Source organism: Hordeum vulgare, chromosome 5H, assembly GCF_904849725.1.
Source record: "Hordeum vulgare subsp. vulgare chromosome 5H, MorexV3_pseudomolecules_assembly, whole genome shotgun sequence".
Classification (NCBI taxonomy): domain Eukaryota; kingdom Viridiplantae; phylum Streptophyta; class Magnoliopsida; order Poales; family Poaceae; genus Hordeum; species Hordeum vulgare.
The window spans coordinates 10,309,874-10,333,520 of NC_058522.1; positions in this window are offsets into that span (position 1 = coordinate 10,309,874).

Sequence of the window (23,647 nt, forward strand, 5' to 3'; positions counted from 1 at the left end):
TTAGTGCGATCGCCGACTTGTTGTCCACCAGCAGCTTCACAGTTCTTGGTTCAGTGCCCTGAATATCAGCTATCAGTCTACTCAGCCACACTGCCTGCATAGCAGTTGCGGCCGCCGCCACGTACTCGGCTTCACAGAAGGACATGGCTATTATCTTCTGCTTCTGCGATGCCCAGGTAATCAGGTTTCTGCCAAGGAAGAACATGATCCACTGGTGCTCTTGCAGTCGTCCATGTCACCCCCATGATCGTTGTCGCTGTACCCTACGAGCTCTGCTTCATGTCCTCCTCCTCGCTGGTACTTGCATCCCTGAGATATGGTGTCGCTGATGTATCGAAGCAAATGCCTTACTGCGGCCATGTGCTGCGCCGTCGGCACCTCCATGTAGCGGCTGACAATTCCGACGGCGTAGGCTATGTCAGCTCGAGTATTTGCCAGATAGCGCAAACTGCCCACCACACTTCTGTAGTGGGTTGCATCCACCGCCGGACTCCCGTCGCTCTTCGACAGCCGCAACCGATTTTCCATTGGTGTAGAGCACGGCTTGCAGCCTGTCATCCCCATCTGCTCAAGGATCTTGCGGGCGTAGCTGCTCTGGCACAGGGTAATGGCGTTGTCCTTCTGTTCAACCTTGATCCCAAGGTAATAGCTCAGGGGCCAAGGTCACTCATGCTGAAAGTGCGTTGCATCTCCGCCTTGAACTCTTTCTCCGTGCTTGGTCCAACAATTATAGCCGGACAGTAAACCAGACTGGAGCAGGTGGATATGAAGGATTTTTGAGTTAGAGTAATCTTTATCGTTTTTACAGACACCATATGGACAACACATAAAATCATTCTTCTTGTTTGCCTCATCCACACATATAAAACTATATAGGTCATTGATGAACTCGGGAGAGCGTCGGTCATCGTGCATTCATTGCCGGCTCATCTTCATTACACAACATCGAAGTAACAAAATTAATACAAGTTCATCACATCAAACCAAATTAGAGCAGTGACCAAATGTTAGTACTGCAAAAATATATACATAAAGTTCATACATATATACTTCTCATACGACAACATACAACTACCTAAAGCATTTGAATGCAACAACAAATGCGATCAAAATCGCAACTCAGGTAATAACTGATCTGACAGCATAATGATAACAAGCTTCATTATTAATGACATATTTTGTAATATTTATAATCTTCAAGCACATCGCATCCATCTTGATTTTGTGATCATCGACGACATCGGCAACATACAACTCAAATTTAATCTTCTCTTCCTCAATTCTTTTTAATTTTTCTTTCAAATAATAGTTTTCTTTTTCAACTAATTTTAACTTCTCGACAAGAGGGACGGTTGCAATTTCCGGTTCATGTACCTCTTAGATAAAAATATATATATCAACTTGATGTGTATAATTGTCATAAAGACAAAAATGAAACAAATAGTTATAAAAAATAATATACCAAATCCGAATCATAAATCGGACAAGGACCGACGGGACGGATATCAAAACCATGGTACTATATATATAACAAAAATTCATGCAAGTACAAATATTATAAGAGTAACTATCTAAACCATACAATTTTTTTTTACAAAAACGATGAGAACAAGAGGCTCACGAAGGTGGTGCCCGCGACGGGAAGACGCGGGCGATTAAAGGCGGTGAGGATGGGGACGAACGCACCAATATGTAAACTACACCAACACATATGCAAAGTAAAAAGTTTATTTGAGCTCAGATTGCATATAAATCAAATAAAACTCTCACATACTTACTTCCAAACTAAAAACCATAAATCACTATACTTATAGAGCATAAAATGAGCTAAACTAGCAATGAGAGATGAAAAATGAAGTAGCTAACCTTTTAAAACACTTAGATAGATGGGGTGCCTTCAATCTTGACAAATCTTGATAAAAATGGAGGATGAACTCGAGCTTGGTGAAGGAATCTGAGAGGAGAGAAAGTTTGAACTCAGATAGAAAGAAGCATAGCTTTATATAGGGAAGAGTTTAGTCCCGTTTTGTATAACCAGCCGGGACTTAAGATTCATATGTAGTACCAACCGAGACTAAAGAGGCTCTTGCAGGTCCCAGCCTGCCGCAAGTCCTTTAGTCCCGATTGGTGGGCTAAAGGTTCCCATTTAAACCGAGGCTAAAGTCGATCGTGTCCCTGTCCGCTCCTAGCCGTTGGAACCGGGACTAATGCTCTCACATTAGTTCCTGGTCCAAACCCAACTAGGACTAAAGTCCGGACGAGAAGTCTGTTTTTCACTAATGCAAGCATAAGTTTTATTCCATTTTCGTGTGTATTAATTATGACATATGCATGCATGGTTATGGACGATAAGCTACGAGCACACGAAAAACTATATATGATGAACAGCACACGAAAAACTATGAACAACGCTGGACCCCGGAAATTGCTTTTGGTGGCCGAGCTCCATGGAGGCCTTTAAATTTGAAATTCAAATTTCATGAAAATTCATATTTTTACGTTTCAAGAAATTCTAAAAAAAATACAGGGATAAGTGAAGGCGTAACACACATGTGTGTAAATTTTCAAAAAAAAATACATTGAAATGAGGGCTGTGTAAAAAAGACAAATATGAGGCTTTTTTACACATGACACTATTCATCATTTCAGGTCATGAATTTGTCTTTTTTTGCAGATCGTATTTCAAGGTATTTCATCCGAAATTTTTGCACACATACACATAACATCCTTCTTTACTTCCATATTTTTTTTCAGATATTTTTGAAACCGAAAAGTTTGAATTTTGAATTATTCAAAAATTTCGGCCTCCATGGAGGCCGAGCTCCAAACGTCCGCACTCGCTGGACACTCTCTCTATAATCGAGTATGTGCATGCATGCATGGTAAGACACACAGCTGCAAAATGAACAGACGTTAGGCCTTCTTTTCTGTACGTACAATCGGATAAGTGAATTAAAAGAAAAGAAAAAGAATGAAATAAGATAATTTCCTTTCCCTAGTCCTGTTGGTTGTGGTGAAGACAATGTATTTCCGTTATGAATACTAGCAAAAGGGCCCGTGCGTTGCAACGGGAGAAAAAAATACCACACCCTTTTAATCTTTTTATAATCATTTTGATTTATTAAAATAATAAGCTAACTAACTAATGTAGTCAGTCCTATCATATTTTGTTGAGAAATCAATCCGTCCATTGTTAATTTTACCATGATGAGAAATTAAACGGGACAAGCAAAGCAAAACAAAGGGGCTACGTGAATTGATCAATGTACTGTTGTTTTATTTTACTCATGGGGTAGAGAATGTGGGATCAGATGACAAACTGAAGGTGGTGTTCCATTCTCTGTCTCTACAACAATACAATCTTACATTCAATACACTCATTCATCAGCAAACAAATCCCCACAAAATAAAATTTCTTGCCGGTGCTTGGCACACTGTTGAAGGCATGGGGAGGGGGTCTCACCAGATGATGAGTTCCTGCCGGAGGAGGGGATACGATGAGGGGAGCAAGGGTTAGGCGCCTCTATCTGGCCATAAGGAGTCGTCGTTGCCACGCTATAACCTCAGAGTTCCCCGTGTGAGCCATGGAGGCCCGCCTCCACCTGCAAGTACTTCGCTCCGCCGCGCTGCCGCCGTTCTGCATCGAGCAGACGCATCATCCCAAGTTAGTGTAGCTGTCGCATTGATTTGATCCAGAAGCTGTGCTCGAGTGCCGAAACGGGGGCAGCAAGCAGGCAGAGGTACGGCCATGGAGGCGGGTGGGTTGAGATCGACAACAGTGATGGTCGAGGTCGGCCGCGGCGGCGAGTGGTGTGGCAGCGGCATGGGCATAGGCCAGGGTCGACGCGATGCTCTCGAGCGCCGCAACGGGGGCAGTGAGCGCGGAGAGGTACGGCCGCGGAGGCGGGTGGGTTGAGATCGACAGGGGTGGCGGTTGCGGTCGGCCGCGGCGGCGGCCTGGGCACAGGCCAGGGTGGCCCAGGGTCGATGAGAGGAGGCGATGCGTACGGGTATAATTTTTGCAGCAAATCGTTTTTTTCTTTTGCGTTGTAGATAAATGATGGAGCGCGGGTTGAATAACAAAAATTAAGGGCCTTTTTATAAAAATACCGCGGTGGGTTTTCCGACGGAAGCAATAGCCGCTTTATTATTATAGCAAAAGGACCCATGCGTTGCAACGGTAGAAAGAAATACCACACGCTCTTAATTTATAAAAAATGGTCTATAATCTGAGAATTTACAGTTACGACACAAACAAAGATGGTCTTATCCTACAAAAATGCAGTTCAAAATTTCACAGGTCTTCTATTTTAACACCTTGCATGTAGATTTAATACGTACAAAGAATCAGTCAAGTGACCTTCAGTTTCATCTCCAATCCTGATTTTGTTGACGTGTTCTTCCCCATCCCGGATGAGTACTGGTATGAAAGAAAGACGAATAATTTATTAAGATTGCATCCTAGATAGTATTTTTATTGAACGTTTAACAGATAAAATAATATCATATTTAAATTCTACATATTTTTTTAATCAAATTCCATATGTAATATGTTAAATTTGAAGTTACGGTTTAAAAGATATGGGTATTTTAAAAAACATTTAATATATACTACGAGTTTAATATCATAAACAGCAAGAGCTTTTTTGTAAAATCACTTTGGTGGGTTTTCCGACGGAAGCGATAGCCTCTTTATTGTTAGGTAAAGATAATGAAAAGAAGGGACGCCCTGTTCGAAAAACACATACAAAATAAGATAATCGACAAACTGGACTGCATATTTTGAGCTATGAAGCTTAGGGAAACTACCATCAATTTTCCTTAATTACACACAATGACAATCATGTTAATCAATAAGATGCACAAGCTGGACTGCATATTTTGAGCTATGCAGCTTAGGGAAAGTACCTTAGAGTTGGGGTTTCTACACAAGTTCTTGAATACTCCATACCATGTCCGAGTTCTAAATTAAACACAGGAAAATTCCATCGATAGCAACACAAATTCGTATATATTTCATGTTGCTTCCAACAACAACCTTCATTTATCAATAATAAATGGAAAAAAATGATAATCAGTTCATTAACGCTAGTCAACGCTGTCTGTTAAGAGCTGTCCAACAAAATCAACACTTACCAGGACATACACCTGCAAAAACTGAAGAAAGGGAAAATAACAGGAGAGGTGTGAAACTGTAAAAGATTTAGCTAATCCATGTCAAAAAGAGATGCCAACGTTTCCCCCTTAACCAGGCCAAATCTGGAATATATTCACGTGAACAGTAGGGTTTAGCACCACGAAACAAGTGTTTCTCACACCTACAAGGAGAGTGTGATTTTGTCTAACCCATTGCCCGCGCAACCATCCATCCATCCATCATGCAGGTCAAATCAATCATTCCACATACACGTCAAATCAATAGGTTACTTGTACCTCTCTCTTCTCTCTGACAAACAAACCCATCTTTTTATTACCCCTTTATAAACTTAAATCATTTATATCTTCTAAACCGATATTTCAATTTTATTTATTTTTATATATTTGAACCTCTGGTGCAAAGGCCTTTATAACAAGACTAATGTTGAATATATTTGGACTAGTTTGAAATTCTTGAGTGAAATATGTAATGTAATTTAATCGACTAACACAACAAAATTGAAGAGTTCTTCACTGTTTCTAGCAAAGTTGGGACAAGCTGTTTATATAGCTCTTCAGTTCTAAATAGATTTTCTAGCAAAGTACTTCAATATTTGACAAAATGCAGACCTAGTATTTAGAAAGTTCTTGAACTCCTAAAACTTGTTATTTAACACTTCAGAATAAAAAGGAAAAATTCATCACTGTTTACAAATAATTATGTACCGGTGGGTATTTATCGAATAGAGAGAAAAAAAGAGGTATGAAATATTGCAAGGGAGAGAAGAGGGGCTTCACACAATCACGTGGATGGTGGGACCAGGTTGCAGAAAAAGGCTTTCGCCCCGCTTTATATATAAAGCAACGACCAACAACATCCCGATACAAATGCACGCCACTACAACACACGCACACACCCAAGACAAAGATACATAGGCGCTGAGCGCAGAAACAACACCCCAAACACTACGACTACAAGAGCAGCCAGGTCCTCGACCATGAACATACCACCGCGAAGAGATGAAGCCGCATACGACGAACCGTGGGCTCCAAGGCGATGCCTTCAGGAAGGATACGACACCGTAGCGCCGCCACTGCCCGAACCGAGGGTCAGAGTTTTCCCTTGAGCACCACGACAGGCAATGATGGCCGCGACGACGCCTTCAAGAAGGGAAGGAGCTATGACGCCGCCGGTCCGCCCGTAGATAGAACAGGTTTTCACCCCGGCCAATACTCACCGCCCCTGAACGTTGCACCCCGGCGACCATGCCGCCCACACGACCATGGAGACCGAGCAGCACCAAGCCACGGGTTTTGCCCAAGAGCACCGCGACACCACCACCAGGGCCGCCGCCCCGGCATCCAAGACCTCGACGCCACCACACCCGCCGTCCGCCGCTACCCCAATCAAAGAGACGAGTGGAAAGGCCCCACCTTTAGCACCCATCAGCTTCCCCCGGCGCCGAGACCCAATAGGCCAGCCAAAACTGGCCTCCATCGGCCCGTCCTATCGCCGGGCGTGAGACGAGCTCGGTCCAGCTGTCGGGTGTGAGACGAGTCCGCTCCTGCTGCCAGGCGCAAGACTAGCTCGGTCCTGCTGCTGGGAGCGAGACGAGTCCAGTCCTGCGGCCGAGCGCGAGACGAGCTCGGTCCTACTGTCAGGCGCGAGACGAGCGATGAACCACGACTATGAGAGGGCCAACCCTTCGATGAAGGTAGCACCTGAACGACGATGAGAGGAATCGAAGGTCGACAAGGACGCTCACCGAACGGCCGACGTCGAAGAAGTCCAGCCGTCACCGTGAAACGACCCAGACCACCGCCATGAGCCACCACCACGTCGTGGGAGCCCACATCCACACCTGGACCCCGAGGGGTGTTAGCCGTAAACCACGCCAAGCCGTTGGAGCTCAGTGCTGGTCGTTGCGAGCTGTTGGGCAGGCCCGCGTTGTGCGCGGTTGTGGGTGTCATGTGCTTGGAGAGCCCGGCCAGGTCGTGTGTGTGTGGTTGGCATGAGTGCGTGTGTGTTTTAGTGGCCAGCTTAGTGGACGTGGGTGCTGTGTCGCCCAGGGATATAACCCAGTCGTGATCAGAGCTTGTAAGACGCGAATTGCCGCAATGTGGACATTGCAAAGATCAACAAGATTTGGGCGTTCTTGCGCCCACGACGGCGTTCGTGCGCCGGCCCGGAATTTCTTGTGTCTTGTGTCTTCTTCTACCTCTAGCTGAGAGTGAGGGAGGGCTGCGGTTCTCACATTTCGTATCATGAGCCAGTTCGTCTTGGCGTGGTTTGTCGTGCCAGAGGCATGCCGGCGATGACGGCGTTCGTCGGCGGCTGCACGATGGAGCTCCGGGCCGTGTGTTGGCCTGTGGAGGTGCGCGGCAGCCGCGGCGCACCTGCGTGGTGGCGCAGAGGCTGTGGTGGCGCGGCTTGGCTCGGCGAGGAGAAGACCGAGCTCCTGGGCACGCTGGATCGGCCGCGTTGATCGCGCTGGTGCATGATCAAGGCCGCGAGCTGGGGGCGTGTGGAGCACGGGGGTCGATTGCCGACGAGGTGATCGCGTAGCCGCACTGGAGACGGCCACGTCATTCGCGTCAGAACGCGACGGGTGCGCCGGCCGGGGAGTGCGGGGCATGGCGAATGCAGCGGAGGAGCGAGGCGACAAGACCGCGTCCTGGGCACGCCGGCCAGGCATGTTAATTGCGTTGGAGCGCGACGTGGGCACGAGTTGGGGCGTCTGGAGCGCGGCGACGGTCGCCGAGCAGGAAGAAGATCGAGTTGCTCGGGCGGCCGCGTTGCCTGCGTTAGTGCGCGGCATCGGAGTGAGCTGAGGGCATGCCGATCATGGCGCACTAAGGGTGCTGCGCGGCGGAGGCTGCAGCGGCGAGGTGCGATGGTCATGACGATGACGATGGAAGCCGCAACAACTCCGGCGATGGCGGGTCGTGGTTTAGGGGGAGAAATGTGCCATAAACCACGCCAAGCCGTTGGAGCTCAGTGCTGGTCGTTGCGAGCTGTTGGGCAGGCCCGCGTTGTGCGCGGTTGTGCGTCGAGAGCCCGGCCAGGTCGTGTGTGTGTGGTTGGCATGAGTGCGTGCGTGTGTTAGTGGCCAGCTTAGTAGACGTGGGTGCTGTGTCGCCTAGGGATATAAACCAGTCGTGATCAGAGCTTGTAAGACGCGAATTGCCGCAATGTAGACATTGCAAAGATCAACAAGATTTGGGCGTTCGTGCGCCCACAGCGGCGTTCGTGCGCCGGCCCGGAATTTCTTGTGTCTTGTGTCTTCTTCTACCTCTAGCCGAGAGTGAGGGAGGGCTGCGGTTTTGACAGGGGGCAGCCCTGAGCCGTCCTGCAGCAGGAGCGCCACCACCCACGCTGCCAAACGTCGCCGCACGCAAGGGTTGGCCGAAGCACACACCACCGCCAGTGCCACCACCAGCACGAACCACCACCACCACCCCGACGCCAGCCACCTCCAGCAGCTTTGACCGCTGATGACGGCTGACCCTTGCCACCTCAGCCCGCGCCGCCCGCGGCAGCCGGCTGGAGAAGCAACCCACTCCAGATCCAGATCTGGATCGGGTCCAGCACCTCAATGTGTAGCCATCCCACACAAGCACGTACCGCCACACTGTTGGGGCAGAATAAGCCACGGCTGGGGGCGAGGCGTCGACCGCTGGTCTGCTGCGTCGCAGGCGCGCGTGCGTGCGCGAGCTGGAGCGTGACAGAACCCAGCCGGGCGGTCTAGGGCGTGTGCGTGTGCGTTCTAGGGGGTGTGTGCGTGCATGCGTGCGTCTGTTAGGATCCGCGATCAGTGTGGGGAGGTAACCGCGTCAGAGCGTGAGGCTCGGTCGCGCAGGTGCGTGGGCACGCGCCGGGCGCGTGAGCCGAGAGCGCGGGACGTGGGGATCATGGGTGGCTTGCCGTGTGTCTGTGCTCGCGTATAAGAGCCCCCAGTCTGCCCTGTGTATCGCGGTGGAGGTTGAGTTTGTGCTCGACAGAAATACAGAGTGTCCCGTCGGTTGCGGGGAAGGTGTTTGTGCGCCACCAAAGTCTCTGTGTCCATCCTCCTCCCCTTCGAGTTTGTCTCCGGCGATCACCGTCGATGAGGGGTTCCATTTTTGTTGTCATTTGGTATTAGAGCCTCGGTTCGAGAGCTCGCCGGCGGCGATGGCGATGGTGCCGCACGGTGGAGGCAGGGGCGGGTCGGTGTCGTTGTCGATGCCGATGCTCACGACGGATAACTACACAGTGTGGGCCATCAGGGCGCAGGCGGTCCTCGACGTCCACACTGTGTGGGAGGCGGTGGCGCCGGGCAATGCGACGGTGAACGCGTGGAAGGACAAGGTGGCACGGGCACTGCTGCTTGGGGCGCTGCCGGAGGATGTACTGCTGCAGGTGGCGACGAAGCTCACCGCCAAGGAGGTATGGGACTCCCTGAAGGTGAGGTTAGTCGGCGCCGATCGGGTGCGCGCGGCGAGGCTGGCGACGCTGCGGGGAGACTTCGATCGCGTGAAGATGGCGGACGGTGAAGCTCTGGAGGTGTACGCCAGAAGGCTTGCCGGGATGGCTGTGCGCTACGCGAATCTCGGGGAGACACTGGACGACGAGGGGCTGGTGAAAAAGCTACTGGACACCATGCCGGATCGCCTCTTCCCCGTCGTCGCCGGCATCGAGCAGTTCCGCAACACGGCGACCATGGCGTTCGACGAGGCGGTCGGGCGGCTGCGTGCGTTCGAGGAGCGAGTCCAGCGTCGGGGACAGGACGGCGGCGAGCGTGGCGGTGAACAACTCATGCTCACCATGGAGCAGTGGCATGCACGGGAGCGAGGGCGACGCAGTGCTCGTGATGGCGACGACGACCAGCGGAGCGAGGCGTCGGGCTACGGAAGAGGATGGCGTGGACGCTGCTACAACTGCGGGCAGAGGGGACACTTCAAGCGCGACTGCACCAGGCCAAGGAAGGAGGCGGCAGCGGCGGAGCAGGCACTGCTGGCGCACGCTGGCGACGACCTCGACGGCCCAGCACTCCTCTAAGCCATGGCTTAGGGGGTGATTGTTGGGGCAGAATAAGCCATGGCTGGGGGCGAGGCGTCCAGCGCCGGTATGCTGCATCGCAGGCGCGCGTGCGTGCGCGAGCTAGAGCGTGACAGAACCCAGCCGGGCGGTCTAGGGCGTGTGTGTGTGCGTTCTAGGGGGTGTGTGCGTGCGTGCGTGCGTCTGTTAGGATCCGCGATCAGTGCAGGGAGGTGACCGCGTCTGAGCGTGAGCCTCGGTCGCGCGGGTGCGTGGGCGTGCGCCGGGCGTGTGAGCTGAGAGCGCGGGACGTGGGGATCATGGGTGGCTTGCCGTGTGTCTGTGCTCGCGTATAAGAGCCCCCGGTCTGCCCTGTGTATCGCGGTGGAGGTTGAGTTTGTGCTCGACAGAAATACAGAGCGTCCGTCGGTTGCGAGGAAGGTGTTTGTGCGCCACCAAAGTCTCTGTGTCCATCCTCCTCCCCTCCGAGTTTGTCTCCGGCGATCACCGTCGACGAGGGGTTCCATTTTTGCTGTCATTTGGTATCAGAGCCTCGGTTCGAGAGCTCGCCGGCGGCGATGGCGATGGTGCCGCACGGTGGAGGCGGGGGCGGGTCGGTGTCGTTGTCGATGCCGATGCTCACGACGGATAACTACACAATGTGGGCCATCAGGGCGCAGGCGGTCGTCGACGTCCACACTGTGTGGGCGGCGGTGGCACCGAGCGATGCGGCGGTGAACGCGCGGAAGGACAAGGCGGCGCGGGCACTGCTGCTTGGGGCGCTGCCGGAGGATGTACTGCTGCAGGTGGCGACGAAGCTCACCGCCAGGGAGGTATGGGACTCCCTGAAGGTGAGGTTAGTCGGCGCCGATCGGGTGCGCGCGGCGAGGCTGGCGACGCTGCCGGGAGACTTCGATCGCGTGAAGATGGCGGACGGCGAAGCTCTGGAGGTGTACGCCGGAAGGCTTGCCGGGATGGCTGCGCGCTACGCGAGTCCCGGGGAGACACTGGACGACGAGGCGCTGGTGAAAAAGCTACTGGACACCGTGCCGGATCGCCTCTTCCCCGTCGTCGCCGACATCGATCAGTTCTGCGACACGGCGACCATGGCGTTCGACGAGGCGGTCGGGCGGCTGCGTGTGTTCGAGGAGCGAGTCCAGCGTCGGGGACAGGACGGCGGCGAGCGTGGCAGTGAACAACTAATGCTCACCATGGAGCAGTGGCATGCACGGGAGCGAGGGCGACGCGGTGCTCGCGTTGACGACGACGACCAGCGGAGGGAGGCGGTGGGCGGCGGAAGAGGACGGCGTGGACGCTGCTACAACTGCGGGCAGAGGGGACACTTCAAGCGCGACTGCACCAGGCCAAGGAAGGAGGCGGCAGCGGAGGAGCAGGCACTGCTGGCGCACGCTGGCGACGACCTCGACGGCCCAACACTCCTCTAAGCCATGGCTTAGGGGGTGATTGTTGGGGCAGAATAAGCCACGGCTTCGGGCGAGGCGTCGAGCGCCGGTCTGCTACGTCGTAGGCGCGCGTGCGTGCGTGAGCTGGAGCGTGACAGAACCCAGCCGGGCGGTCTAGGGCGTGTGCGTGTGCATTCTAGGGGGTGTGTGCGTGCGTGCATGCGTGCGTCTATTAGGATCCGCGATCAGTGCGGGGAGGTGACCGCGTCAGAGCGTGAGGCTCGGTCGCGCGGGTGCGTGGGCGCGTGCCGGGTGCGTGAGCCGAGAGCGCGGGACGTGGGGATCATGGGTGGCTTGCCGTGTGTCTATGCTCGCATATAAGAGCCTCCGGTCTGCCCTGTGTATCGCGGTGGAGGTTGAGTTTGTGCTCGACAGAAATACAGAGCGTCCCGTCGGTTGCGGGGAAGGTGTTTGTGCGCCACCAAAGTCTCTGTGTCCATCCTCCTCCCCTCCGAGTTTGTCTCCGGCGATCACCGTCGACGAGGGGTTCCATTTTTGCTGTCATTTGGTATCAGAGCCTCGGTTCGAGAGCTCGCCGGCGGCGATGGCGATGGTGCCGCACGGTGGAGGCGGGGGCGGGTCGGTGTCGTTGTCGATGCCGATGCTCACGACGGATAACTACACAATGTGGGCCATCAGGGCGCAGGCGGTCGTCGTCGTCCACACTGTGTGGGCGGCGGTGGCACCGAGCGATGCGGCGGTGAACGCGCGGAAGGACAAGGCGGCGCGGGCACTGCTGCTTGGGGCGCTGCCGGAGGATGTACTGCTGCAGGTGGCGACGAAGCTCACCGCCAGGGAGGTATGGGACTCCCTGAAGGTGAGGTTAGTCGGCGCCGATCGGGTGCGCGCGGCGAGGCTGGCGACGCTGCCGGGAGACTTCGATCGCGTGAAGATGGCGGACGGCGAAGCTCTGGAGGTGTACGCCGGAAGGCTTGCCGGGATGGCTGCGCGCTACGCGAGTCCCGGGGAGACACTGGACGACGAGGCGCTGGTGAAAAAGCTACTGGACACCGTGCCGGATCGCCTCTTCCCCGTCGTCGCCGACATCGATCAGTTCTGCGACACGGCGACCATGGCGTTCGACGAGGCGGTCGGGCGGCTGCGTGTGTTCGAGGAGCGAGTCCAGCGTCGGGGACAGGACGGCGGCGAGCGTGGCGGTGAACAACTAATGCTCACCATGGAGCAGTGGCATGCACGGGAGCGAGGGCGACGCGGTGCTCGCGTTGACGACGACGACCAGCGGAGGGAGGCGGTGGGCGGCGGAAGAGGACGGCGTGGACGCTGCTACAACTGCGGGCAGAGGGGACACTTCAAGCGCGACTGCACCAGGCCAAGGAAGGAGGCGGCAGCGGCGGAGCAGGCACTGCTGGCGCACGCTGGCGACGACCTCGACGGCCCAACACTCCTCTAAGCCATGGCTTAGGGGGTGATTGTTGGGGCAGAATAAGCCACGGCTTCGGGCGAGGCGTCGAGCGCCGGTCTGCTGCGTCGTAGGCGCGCGTGCGTGCGTGAGCTGGAGCGTGACAGAACCCAGCCGGGCGGTCTAGGGCGTGTGCGTGTGCATTCTAGGGGGTGTGTGCGTGCGTGCATGCGTGCGTCTATTAGGATCCGCGATCAGTGCGGGGAGGTGACCGCGTCAGAGCGTGAGGCTCGGTCGCGCGGGTGCGTGGGCGCGTGCCGGGCGCGTGAGCCGAGAGCGCGGGACGTGGGGATCATGGGTGGCTTGCCGTGTGTCTATGCTCGCATATAAGAGCCTCCGGTCTGCCCTGTGTATCGCGGTGGAGGTTGAGTTTGTGCTCGACAGAAATACAGAGCGTCCCGTCGGTTGCGGGGAAGGTGTTTGTGCGCCACCAAAGTCTCTGTGTCCATCCTCCTCCCCTCCGAGTTTGTCTCCGGCGATCACCGTCGACGAGGGGTTCCATTTTTGCTGTCATTTGGTATCAGAGCCTCGGTTCGAGAGCTCGCCGGCGGCGATGGCGATGGTGCCGCACGGTGGAGGCGGGGGCGGGTCGGTGTCGTTGTCGATGCCGATGCTCACGACGGATAACTACACAATGTGGGCCATCAGGGCGCAGGCGGTCGTCGACGTCCACACTGTGTGGGCGGCGGTGGCACCGAGCGATGCGGCGGTGAACGCGCGGAAGGACAAGGCGGCGCGGGCACTGCTGCTTGGGGCGCTGCCGGAGGATGTACTGCTGCAGGTGGCGACGAAGCTCACCGCCAGGGAGGTATGGGACTCCCTGAAGGTGAGGTTAGTCGGCGCCGATCGGGTGCGCGCGGCGAGGCTGGCGACGCTGCCGGGAGACTTCGATCGCGTGAAGATGGCGGACGGCGAAGCTCTGGAGGTGTACGCCGGAAGGCTTGCCGGGATGGCTGCGCGCTACGCGAGTCCCGGGGAGACACTGGACGACGAGGCGCTGGTGAAAAAGCTACTGGACACCGTGCCGGATCGCCTCTTCCCCGTCGTCGCCGACATCGATCAGTTCTGCGACACGGCGACCATGGCGTTCGACGAGGCGGTCGGGCGGCTGCGTGTGTTCGAGGAGCGAGTCCAGCGTCGGGGACAGGACGGCGGCGAGCGTGGCGGTGAACAACTAATGCTCACCATGGAGCAGTGGCATGCACGGGAGCGAGGGCGACGCGGTGCTCGCGTTGACGACGACGACCAGCGGAGGGAGGCGGTGGGCGGCGGAAGAGGACGGCGTGGACGCTGCTACAACTGCGGGCAGAGGGGACACTTCAAGCGCGACTGCACCAGGCCAAGGAAGGAGGCGGCAGCGGAGGAGCAGGCACTGCTGGCGCACGCTGGCGACGACCTCGACGGCCCAACACTCCTCTAAGCCATGGCTTAGGGGGTGATTGTTGGGGCAGAATAAGCCACGGCTTCGGGCGAGGCGTCGAGCGCCGGTCTGCTGCGTCGTAGGCGCGCGTGCGTGCGTGAGCTGGAGCGTGACAGAACCCAGTCGGGCGGTCTAGGGCGTGTGCGTGTGCATTCTAGGGGGTGTGTGCGTGCGTGCATGCGTGCGTCTATTAGGATCCGCGATCAGTGCGGGGAGGTGACCGCGTCAGAGCGTGAGGCTCGGTCGCGCGGGTGCGTGGGCGCGTGCCGGGCGCGTGAGCCGAGAGCGCGGGACGTGGGGATCATGGGTGGCTTGCCGTGTGTCTATGCTCGCATATAAGAGCCTCCGGTCTGCCCTGTGTATCGCGGTGGAGGTTGAGTTTGTGCTCGACAGAAATACAGAGCGTCCCGTCGGTTGCGGGGAAGGTGTTTGTGCGCCACCAAAGTCTCTGTGTCCATCCTCCTCCCCTCCGAGTTTGTCTCCGGCGATCACCGTCGACGAGGGGTTCCATTTTTGCTGTCATTTGGTATCAGAGCCTCGGTTCGAGAGCTCGCCGGCGGCGATGGCGATGGTGCCGCACGGTGGAGGCGGGGGCGGGTCGGTGTCGTTGTCGATGCCGATGCTCACGACGGATAACTACACAATGTGGGCCATCAGGGCGCAGGCGGTCGTCGACGTCCACACTGTGTGGGCGGCGGTGGCACCGAGCGATGCGGCGGTGAACGCGCGGAAGGACAAGGCGGCGCGGGCACTGCTGCTTGGGGCGCTGCCGGAGGATGTACTGCTGCAGGTGGCGACGAAGCTCACCGCCAGGGAGGTATGGGACTCCCTGAAGGTGAGGTTAGTCGGCGCCGATCGGGTGCGCGCGGCGAGGCTGGCGACGCTGCCGGGAGACTTCGATCGCGTGAAGATGGCGGACGGCGAAGCTCTGGAGGTGTACGCCGGAAGGCTTGCCGGGATGGCTGCGCGCTACGCGAGTCCCGGGGAGACACTGGACGACGAGGCGCTGGTGAAAAAGCTACTGGACACCGTGCCGGATCGCCTCTTCCCCGTCGTCGCCGACATCGATCAGTTCTGCGACACGGCGACCATGGCGTTCGACGAGGCGGTCGGGCGGCTGCGTGTGTTCGAGGAGCGAGTCCAGCGTCGGGGACAGGACGGCGGCGAGCGTGGCGGTGAACAACTAATGCTCACCATGGAGCAGTGGCATGCACGGGAGCGAGGGCGACGCGGTGCTCGCGTTGACGACGACGACCAGCGGAGGGAGGCGGTGGGCGGCGGAAGAGGACGGCGTGGACGCTGCTACAACTGCGGGCAGAGGGGACACTTCAAGCGCGACTGCACCAGGCCAAGGAAGGAGGCGGCAGCGGCGGAGCTGGCACTGCTGGCGCACGCTGGCGACGACCTCGACGGCCCAACACTCCTCTAAGCCATGGCTTAGGGGGTGATTGTTGGGGCAGAATAAGCCACGGCTTCGGGCGAGGCGTCGAGCGCCGGTCTGCTGCGTCGTAGGCGCGCGTGCGTGCGTGAGCTGGAGCGTGACAGAACCCAGCCGGGCGGTCTAGGGCGTGTGCGTGTGCATTCTAGGGGGTGTGTGCGTGCGTGCATGCGTGCGTCTATTAGGATCCGCGATCAGTGCGGGGAGGTGACCGCGTCAGAGCGTGAGGCTCGGTCGCGCGGGTGCGTGGACGCGTGCCGGGCGCGTGAGCCGAGAGCGCGGGACGTGGGGATCATGGGTGGCTTGCCGTGTGTCTATGCTCGCATATAAGAGCCTCCGGTCTGCCCTGTGTATCGCGGTGGAGGTTGAGTTTGTGCTCGACAGAAATACAGAGCGTCCCGTCGGTTGCGGGGAAGGTGTTTGTGCGCCACCAAAGTCTCTGTGTCCATCCTCCTCCCCTCCGAGTTTGTCTCCGGCGATCACCGTCGACGAGGGGTTCCATTTTTGCTGTCATTTGGTATCAGAGCCTCGGTTCGAGAGCTCGCCGGCGGCGATGGCGATGGTGCCGCACGGTGGAGGCGGGGGCGGGTCGGTGTCGTTGTCGATGCCGATGCTCACGACGGATAACTACACAATGTGGGCCATCAGGGCGCAGGCGGTCGTCGACGTCCACACTGTGTGGGCGGCGGTGGCACCGAGCGATGCGGCGGTGAACGCGCGGAAGGACAAGGCGGCGCGGGCACTGCTGCTTGGGGCGCTGCCGGAGGATGTACTGCTGCAGGTGGCGACGAAGCTCACCGCCAGGGAGGTATGGGACTCCCTGAAGGTGAGGTTAGTCGGCGCCGATCGGGTGCGCGCGGCGAGGCTGGCGACGCTGCCGGGAGACTTCGATCGCGTGAAGATGGCGGACGGCGAAGCTCTGGAGGTGTACGCCGGAAGGCTTGCCGGGATGGCTGCGCGCTACGCGAGTCTCGGGGAGACACTGGACGACGAGGCGCTGGTGAAAAAGCTACTGGACACCGTGCCGGATCGCCTCTTCCCCGTCGTCGCCGACATCGATCAGTTCTGCGACACGGCGACCATGGCGTTCGACGAGGCGGTCGGGCGGCTGCGTGTGTTCGAGGAGCGAGTCCAGCGTCGGGGACAGGACGGCGGCGAGCGTGGCGGTGAACAACTAATGCTCACCATGGAGCAGTGGCATGCACGGGAGCGAGGGCGACGCGGTGCTCGCGTTGACGACGACGACCAGCGGAGGGAGGCGGTGGGCGGCGGAAGAGGACGGCGTGGACGCTGCTACAACTGCGGGCAGAGGGGACACTTCAAGCGCGACTGCACCAGGCCAAGGAAGGAGGCGGCAGCGGCGGAGCAGGCACTGCTGGCGCACGCTGGCGACGACCTCGACGGCCCAACACTCCTCTAAGCCATGGCTTAGGGGGTGATTGTTGGGGCAGAATAAGCCACGGCTTCGGGCGAGGCGTCGAGCGCCGGTCTGCTGCGTCGTAGGCGCGCGTGCGTGCGTGAGCTGGAGCGTGACAGAACCCAGCCGGGCGGTCTAGGGCGTGTGCGTGTGCATTCTAGGGGGTGTGTGCGTGCGTGCATGCGTGCGTCTATTAGGATCCGCGATCAGTGCGGGGAGGTGACCGCGTCAGAGCGTGAGGCTCGGTCGCGCGGGTGCGTGGGCGCGTGCCGGGCGCGTGAGCCGAGAGCGCGGGACGTGGGGATCATGGGTGGCTTGCCGTGTGTCTATGCTCGCATATAAGAGCCTCCGGTCTGCCCTGTGTATCGCGGTGGAGGTTGAGTTTGTGCTCGACAGAAATACAGAGCGTCCCGTCGGTTGCGGGGAAGGTGTTTGTGCGCCACCAAAGTCTCTGTGTCCATCCTCCTCCCCTCCGAGTTTGTCTCCGGCGATCACCGTCGACGAGGGGTTCCATTTTTGCTGTCATTTGGTATCAGAGCCTCGGTTCGAGAGCTCGCCGGCGGCGATGGCGATGGTGCCACACGATGGAGGCGGGGGCGGGTCGGTGTCGTTGTCGATGCCGATGCTCACGACGGATAACTACACAATGTGGGCCATCAGGGCGCAGGCGGTCGTCGACGTCCACACTGTGTGGGCGGCGGTGGCACCGAGCGATGCGGCGGTGAACGCGCGGAAGGACAAGGCGGCGCGGGCACTGCTGCTTGGGGCGCTGCCGGAGGATGTACTGCTGCAGGTGGCGACGAAGCTCACCGCCAGGGAGGTATGGGACTCCCTGAAGGTGAGGTTAGTCGGCGCCGATCGGGTGCGCGCGGCGAGGCTGGCGACGCTGCCGGGAGACTTCGATCGCGTGAAGATGGCGGACGGCGAAGCTCTGGAGGTGTACGCCGGAAGGCTTGCCGGGATGGCTGCGCGCTACGCGAGTCTCGGGGAGACACTGGACGACGAGGCGCTGGTGAAAAAGCTACTGGACACCGTGCCGGATCGCCTCTTCCCCGTCGTCGCCGACATCGATCAGTTCTGCGACACGGCGAGCATGGCGTTCGACGAGGCGGTCGGGCGGCTGCGTGTGTTCGAGGAGCGAGTCCAGCGTCGGGGACAGGACGGCGGCGAGCGTGGCGGTGAACAACTAATGCTCACCATGGAGCAGTGGCATGCACGGGAGCGAGGGCGACGCGGTGCTCGCGATGACGACGAGGACCAGCGGAGCGAGGCGTCGGGCGGCGGAAGAGGACGGCGTGGACGCTGCTACAACTGCGGGCACAGGGGACACTTCAAGCGCGACTGCACCAGGCCAAGGAAGGAGGCGGCAGCGGCGGAGCAGGCACTGATGGCGCACGCTGGCGACGACCTCGACGGCCCAACACTCCTCTAAGCCATGGCTTAGGGGGTGATTGTTGGGGCAGAATAAGCCACGGCTGGGGGCGAGGCGTCGAGGGCCAGTCTGCTGCGTCGCAGGCACGCGTGCGTGTGCGAGCTGAAGCGTGACAGAACCCAGCCGGGCGGTCTAGGGGGTGTGCGTGTGCGTTCTAGGGGGGTGTGCGTGCGTGCATGCGTGCGTCTATTAGGATCCGCGATCAGTGCGGGGAGGTGACCGCGTCAGAGCGTGAGGCTCGGTCGCGCGGGTGCGTGGGCGCGTGCCGGGCGCGTGAGCCGAGAGCGCGGGACGTGGGGATCATGGGTGGCTTGCCGTGTGTCTATGCTCGCATATAAGAGCCTCCGGTCTGCCCTGTGTATCGCGGTGGAGGTTGAGTTTGTGCTCGACAGAAATACAGAGCGTCCCGTCGGTTGCGGGGAAGGTGTTTGTGCGCCACCAAAGTCTCTGTGTCCATCCTCCTCCCCTCCGAGTTTGTCTCCGGCGATCACCGTCGACGAGGGGTTCCATTTTTGCTGTCATTTGGTATCAGAGCCTCGGTTCGAGAGCTCGCCGGCGGCGATGGCGATGGTGCCACACGATGGAGGCGGGGGCGGGTCGGTGTCGTTGTCGATGCCGATGCTCACGACGGATAACTACACAATGTGGGCCATCAGGGCGCAGGCGGTCGTCGACGTCCACACTGTGTGGGCGGCGGTGGCACCGAGCGATGCGGCGGTGAACGCGCGGAAGGACAAGGCGGCGCGGGCACTGCTGCTTGGGGCGCTGCCGGAGGATGTACTGCTGCAGGTGGCGACGAAGCTCACCGCCAGGGAGGTATGGGACTCCCTGAAGGTGAGGTTAGTCGGCGCCGATCGGGTGCGCGCGGCGAGGCTGGCGACGCTGCCGGGAGACTTCGATCGCGTGAAGATGGCGGACGGCGAAGCTCTGGAGGTGTACGCCGGAAGGCTTGCCGGGATGGCTGCGCGCTACGCGAGTCTCGGGGAGACACTGGACGACGAGGCGCTGGTGAAAAAGCTACTGGACACCGTGCCGGATCGCCTCTTCCCCGTCGTCGCCGACATCGATCAGTTCTGCGACACGGCGAGCATGGCGTTCGACGAGGCGGTCGGGCGGCTGCGTGTGTTCGAGGAGCGAGTCCAGCGTCGGGGACAGGACGGCGGCGAGCGTGGCGGTGAACAACTAATGCTCACCATGGAGCAGTGGCATGCACGGGAGCGAGGGCGACGCGGTGCTCGCGATGACGACGAGGACCAGCGGAGCGAGGCGTCGGGCGGCGGAAGAGGACGGCGTGGACGCTGCTACAACTACGGGCACAGGGGACACTTCAAGCGCGACTGCACCAGGCCAAGGAAGGAGGCGGCAGCGGCGGAGCAGGCACTGATGGCGCACGCTGGCGACGACCTCGACGGCCCAACACTCCTCTAAGCCATGGCTTAGGGGGTGATTGTTGGGGCAGAATAAGCCACGGCTGGGGGCGAGGCGTCGAGGGCCAGTCTGCTGCGTCGCAGGCACGCGTGCGTGTGCGAGCTGAAGCGTGACAGAACCCAGCCGGGCGGTCTAGGGGGTGTGCGTGTGCGTTCTAGGGGGGTGTGCGTGCGTGCGTGCGTCTGTTAGAGACCTCCAGTGGGACCAGGTAGGGTTGTAGGAGTAAAAAAAGGATTTCTTGCATGGAAAGGTGTGGCCAGCCGGTGTGAATCTAGATGTGTGCATGCGGAGAGGATATGAGTTGCACACATATTGAGTTAGACATCGGCATGTTCGTACAAGAAGCAGCTCCACGTAGGCTGCCTCCCACCTAATCTTCTTGCACGCGTTTACCTTCCTTCCGCAACAACACCAGTTAGAATCATGGAGAAAAAAGCCTTAGATATCAAAAACTAGAGGGAAATAGATGGTGGGACATATAAATCGATGAATTACGACATTACCTAGTGCACTTCTTTCTTGCAGCTTATTCTGGTGGTGGCGCCTTCTACGACAACGACGATGGTAGACACCACCCCCCCCCCCCCCCCCCGCGTGAATAGTAGAGATGCATGAGTTCCTTACTAGATGCTGGTAACAAGATAATCATAAATTTTAGCCCTGGTTCATGCATGGCTAAACGAAATAACATATAATAAGTCTATGCCATGAACAAGCATCTAACATTCAGCTAAGAAAATACATGAAAACATATTAAGAAGTAAAGAAGGTGTACAACATATTCAGTCAGCGCTTGTTATTTATTTTTGACTTAATACACGCGAAACATTCATATGCAGATAATCTACTGTGATGGTTCTTACATGCAACCTGGCATGCATGGAGAACATGGAAAACACCTCTGGCGCCGACGGATGAAATCATGGAATACACAATCAAAAATTGTACGCACTACTGAAGATATTATTTCAGCATCTAAAAGGATCTCGAATTCTCAAGTATAATTTACGGCATAAAATCTTACACGTAACTACGAGCTAGATAAATGAGAAGTGTATGCAAATCAAACAACATGTATAGGCATGCAGCAGTACCAAAAATCACAATTCAAACATACACCTCTGTTCCATCATGTAGTGTACTTAGATCTTCTGACAAGTCAAACTAAACATCTTTGACCAAGTTTTTTGAGTAAACTGTCTCCACAATACTAAATATATATAATGTGGAAAATAATTCATAAGTTTCTATGATATGCATTTGGTTTTTAAATATACATATTTTTCTGTATAAAAGTGGCCAAAGTTTGCAAGGTTTGACTTTTGAAAAATCTATAAGCACAACAGTATGGAATGGATGGAGATGAACCTGACATTTCTGGGCTTTGCACAACAGTATGACACACTAGGAAAATAGCCTGACATTTCTGGTTGTAGATAAACCTGATAATAAATTATCTGGATCTTTTTAGCAATTCAGAAGAAGTAGTAAAAAATGTTTGAAACTTTTTGAAATACAATTGACCTACTGCCATACTCGTAAAAAATCGACATAGAAAAAGTCCCGCAAAAAACCTGAGCAAAAATAACAAATTTTCCAGGAAAATATAGATGGAATATATAGTACCTCTAATATAGTGTTGATTTTGTATCATGGATGCCATTCTTTGACAATTATTATCACAATTGTAAAGCTTGAGCAAGTTTCTTGCAAAGGATGGTTTTTCGACCATTTATGCAATTACTAAAAATATATTCAAAATGGGTGCACCTTCCCGCCAGTTCCATTCGTTCCCCTCCTACTATATATAGTACTACTATAGTACTGATGCTACTACAGTTCCTGAGTTTTATTATTATTTCCAAGCTAACAGCATTCTTCGAAATGTTTTTCTACAAATTGCAATAGCAAAGCTCGAATCAAAACCAAGTGTACGAGCCAAACCTCCCACTCGTTTAAGTACAATCTGAGTTTCCACAATAAAATGACCCGACAGGAAAAAAGCCCTCACGAGATTGCGAAAATGAATAAATTGTCAGTGTCACCAACACTTGGACGGTTCACATAGGATCATTGTTTCTCCCAGCGGGACTCCGCATGGGATCCCGCTGATGTTGTGCTAGCAGAGGTGTTCTAAATCCCCTTAGCAGCAACACAACAAATATATAATTGGGTTCGCAGTGAATATGAACTATCTAGCTTTCCTTAATTGAATTTCACTATGATCTTGGCCATGACTTTCTCTTTCTTTGCACGCCTTTGTCAAATAGCTATAGCAATAGTCGGATTAAACGGTGTTGATATGCTAGCCGTACTACATCAATAACAAATATTTAGCAATAGAGTATTGGTTCCCCATCCTAGATTTGAGGATTAGAAGGTAGGAGCCCAATTAAATCATGGCATTGAGGCTCACCCCATGCATGACACCATTAGCTTAGGGAAGAAGACAAATCGATGAATGATAGTTAAACCAGTAAGATGTGTTAATGATTGATTAAATGCTACTAACAAGAAAACATGAAGTTTAGCCTACATTCATCCTTGGACCCCTCCTTTCATTTTGATCGTTTTGTGGACGACAATCAACAATAAAAAAATACATGTCAGTTTATACAAAATAAAAAGGTAATTGGTTATATGTGAACATGGCTATGTATATATGCTGTTCTGGTATATAATTTATAGCGCCAGAGGGCATAATAAACATACCATGTAGAGCTTAGATGTAACGGTATGATAATGAACTGTAAAGTAATATCGTAACTTCTCTTTGTGTTGCCCATCTCACATCTTTAAACCGGTGTCAATGTGCCCATTTACGATCTTGTATTCAAGGAAGTGAGGTTTTTCAGTGGCATAAATGGAGAACATATAATAATTATATGCCGCTAAAACACATCAAACATATTCAGCTGAGAAATGAAGAAGGGTCATGCAAAGACTAGAGTCTTGAACATACATTCAGTACTAGTTGTTGTATACCTATACAAACATCAAATATTCAGTTGCAGATCATCTCAGCTCAATGTATACTGGGGAGACATGAAAAACACCTCTGCCATGGAAAGATGCAATCATCCGATACAATCAAAAACTGTGTGCGGGACTGAAAATACTGCAGAAACTATCAAAATCTGATTTAGAATTTACTGCAGAAAATCGTACACATAGTTCAAATACTCGGAAACCAGAAAAAAAGAGAAGCATATATTCAAATAGAACAAGCTATATCGGTAGCTAGTAGCAGTCTAAAAACTACACAATTTCAAAGATGAAATGGTTCGAAAAAAGTCTTCAAATTAAGCACATACAACAAACTGGATATGAAACTTTCAGTTTCAATGACAACCACATCGATGATGTAATAAGTATATGCCGCTAAAACACGTCAAAGCATTTGCTGCAAAGTGAAGAATGGCCATCTAATAAAAACTAGAGTATTCAACATACAATACAATCAGTACTAGTTGATC